This window comes from Triticum dicoccoides, chromosome 1A (assembly GCF_002162155.2).
Source record: "Triticum dicoccoides isolate Atlit2015 ecotype Zavitan chromosome 1A, WEW_v2.0, whole genome shotgun sequence".
NCBI classification, from domain to species: domain Eukaryota; kingdom Viridiplantae; phylum Streptophyta; class Magnoliopsida; order Poales; family Poaceae; genus Triticum; species Triticum dicoccoides.
In genome coordinates this window covers 604,706,181-604,710,100 of record NC_041380.1, presented here as the reverse complement: position 1 = coordinate 604,710,100, position 3,920 = coordinate 604,706,181, and the positions used below count along the sequence as shown (strand labels likewise).

General features: G+C 46.7%; 1 pseudogene; it reads left to right on the top strand.

Moving 5' to 3' along the window:
• The first annotated feature begins 1,737 nt into the window (after positions 1-1,737).
• Positions 1,738-3,066, top strand: LOC119357124 (annotated as a pseudogene).
• Positions 3,067-3,920: the final 854 nt, after the last annotated feature.

Below are 3,920 nucleotides of genomic sequence, written 5' to 3'. Positions count from 1 at the left end.
AAGAGTGACAAGGTTGTCTGGTGGGCATCGGGCAACGATGACAAATGGGCGGGGACAGGTGACTTTCTTTTACAGGTTTAAAAAATGTATTATTGAAAAAATACATAGTTCATGAATTCCAATATTTGTTCCCAATTTTTAAATATGTTCAGGAAAAAATACAATGGATTATAAAAATATGTGATTAGTTTTCTTACAAATCTGACATTTTTCATCGTATTCATCATACCCTCGAAAGTTGTTGTTGTAGTTGTTCTAGCCTCCCCCTATTGTTGGTGTAGAAGGGGCGACCACCTTTGTTGTTGTAGTTATGTCCTTCTCCGCCACCTAAGTTGGAGTAGTGGCCACCACAGTAGTGGCTACCACCATCACCGCCGTGGCCTCCGCCACCCCCGCCGTTGGGGTTGGAGTAGTGGTCGCCGCCCTTGGAGTTGGAGTAGTGGCCGCCGCCGCCGCTATTTCCACCATGACAAGAGCCGCCGTCACCACCGCTGGCGGGTTGCCCGCAAAAGCCCTTGGATAAGCCACCAAGGCCGCGGGAAGCAGCGTTGGTCGACGACTTGAAGGCACTGGCACCTGTGCCCTGGAACATGTCGACTCGTTGGTCGAACGTGGCCACCATGCTGAAGAGCTCGTCGACTGTGATCAGATCAACATGTACATCCACAACGCTGATAATGGGCTGGTAGTCCATATCAAGCCGAGATATGATGTGGGACACAAGCTCATGTTCATCTATGGGCTTTCTTGCCGCTGCTAGCACATCGGCAAGGCCACACATGTGCCCGAAGTAGGCAGTGGTAAACTGGGTTCCCTTCTGGGCAGTGGTGAGAGTGATGCGGATGTGGTTGTGGCGAGATCGAGACTGGGCAGAGAACATGTTGGCGAGGGCCGACCAGATGGCATGGGAGGTTTCCAGAGATGCGACTTAGACCGACACCTCTTTGGAAAGATTGTGGAGGAGGTATGCAATGATCTGCTGATCTTGGATTAGCCAAGACGCATAAGCAGGGTTCGAGACAGCCTGATCTTTGCCCTCGGCATTCTTGCTGGTTATGGTTTTGGGAGGTTGTTCTACACTTTTGTTGATGTACCCAAAGAGACCCGCCCCCATAATCTAGGAACGAGCTTGAGCACGCCAGAGAACGTAGTTGGATGTAGTGAGGGGGGTCGGAGACATTGTTGTTGAGGCTGGAGGAGACAACCAAGCTGGATGTAGACATAGTCGAATCAAGGATGGAAGGGATGGCTAGACAAAGGGGAAGAGGACAGCTCTGTCTGTATACCATGTGAAATATTGCATGGAAGCGTCTCACCTCTCCATACAGGGAGAGCCCGCATATATATTGTATTGATCTGAACGAGAGACGTCTGGTGGCATTACATCGATAGGTTGTTAGCAACGAACAACCAGAGGAGATACATGTGGGATGGGGAGAAGAGATAGAAAGATAATAAACATAATAATAAGAGAATATAATCTATCTCTCTAACTACACAAGACTTGTTATTACACAAGGTGATGGCTGCGCCACATGATGCTAGATGTAACGTGACATGTTGACACATGTTTAACAGGAGGCAGATGCAAAGTTTTGTTTGTGCAAAGGATTAAATGTTTGGGTCACATTGACGGACGGGAAAAATCGTCATCGTTGCATGCATTGCATAATAATTGCATCGGCAGGTGAAAAGGTTTTGTTTGCCCCGACGGCTACCTTCTCGGTTGGCAGTGCAATGGCGTCTCCTCGTGATGATGAACGAGTAGTAAATGGCATGCAGCAAATTTATGCGGACCGGACGCAAGCATATCTAGGCCGCCGTTTCCGTTTGACTTCCCGAGTGCACTTTCCTCTCCCTATGTCGCTCTCTCTCCATATATATATATATATATATATATATATATATATATATATAGGTCATATGCGCGGTCATATGTGGTCAAGGTAATGGATATTCAAGAGCTAAGGCGCTTCTCAAGAACGGCCAGTGTGTCACTTCTACCCCTTTCGGTGTTGGCGGCCACAGCTGGGTCGTGAGATATTACCCAAACGGTGAGCGTGAGGACTATGACGATTTTATATCTCTTTATCTCCGGCTTGAATCTGCCGATGCCGAAGATGTGAAGGCAAAATTCACATTCAGAGTACTCCCTCCGTTCCGAATTATTTGTCTTAGATTTATCTAGATACGGATGTATCTAGCACTAAAATGAGTCTAGATGCATCCGTATCTACACAAATCCAATACAAGTAATTCGGAACGGAGGGAGTACTTGACAAGAATGGAGAACCGGTGCCTTCATACAGACGTACCAGCAAGTATACCTTCTCAAGTAAAGGTTCAGGCAGGGGTTGGCATGACTACATCAAGAGGGATGATCTGGACGTATCGTCGCATCTGAGGGACAATTGTCTCAGCATCAGGTGCGATGTCACCGTCATGAAGGAGATCCACGGCGAAGAAGCAAGGGTTCCTCCAAGCGACCTCGACCGGCATCTCGGCGACCTCCTAAAGAACAAGGACGCAGCAGACCTGACTTTCCAAGTTGGCGGGCAGAGTTTCTCCGCTCACAGGTGCGTCCTCGCTGCTCGGTCATCCGTCTTCAAAGCGAAGCTCCTCGGCGCCATGAAGGAGAGTTGTTCTGCTGCCAGCCCTATTGAAATCTGTGACATGGAAGCTCATGTGTTCAAGTCCTTGCTCCATTTCATGTACACCGATTCGGTCCCTCCGAAGCTTGATGTGGCGATGGCTGGCCACCTTCTAGTGGCGGCTGACAGGTACAATGTTGTGAGGCTGAAGCAGATATGCGAGGAGAAATTGTGCGCTCACATCGATTCCAACATGGTGGCCACCAGTTTGGCTCTGGCGGAGCAGCATGGCTTCCCTCGTCTCAAGGAGGCTTGTCTACAGTTCCTTGATTCTCCTTCCAATTTCAAAGCTATGATGGCAAGCGACGGTTATGAGCATCTCACATCTAGCTGCCCGTCTGTTCTCAAGGAGCTCATAGCTAGAATCCTCCCCGCTGAATGGAGCGTCGCAAAGGAGGTTGTCATGAAAATGTGAAAGTAACGCCTACACTATTATTATTATCATATATGTCATCCAAGTTTAGTACTAATGGTTATGCTACTTCTCTATATATCCATGGTTGCTTGAGTGTTTACAACAAATATGCTATCGACCACTTTCTTTTTCCTTGTTAGAAAAAGAATAAACGTCATGTTTTAATTGTTATGCTACTTTTCCATGTAATGTATGGTTGGATGGGTGTTTCAGAACAAAGAATGTTAGTATCATTCATTCAATCTGTATGTTCAGGCGAGTAGAATGGTATTCTTGCAGTTCTGCCAGATAAAACCTGAATTTTGTTCACGTTTTAGGTTTTACTGAAATCAGAAACAACGTATGCGTGCCGCTAATTGCAGCGAGATTTGGTGCCCGGGTGCACGTTGAGAACTCCATCTCAGTCAGAAGACAAAATCATTTTCTGATGAGGGATTGAACCGGAGAATGAACGGCAAGAACCACCGCATCACTCTTGACATCTAAGAGAAATGCACTTGCCAACCTTGATACTGGTTCCCAAGTTTAGAACCGCGAGGGCAAAAGCTTTCAGCTAGCAGAATCACAAGAAATGCTGGGGTTTTCCTACACCTTTGTATATATCTCAATGCGAATTGTAGTTCTGAATTCCCATCTCATTGTGTCCGAGGTGCTCCTATCATTGACGCTAAGCAACCGTTGGAGAACTATTTTGCAGAATTAACGAACAAGACAAGCTATGTACGTACAACACAAAACTGAATTACTGTAGGATACCACCTGAATTTTGGATCACATCAGGCTATTCAACGCAGTTCAGTATGTGCTAACCAAACAGAAACTCGACTGATTTGGGTTTCCAATTAAGTGCCAAA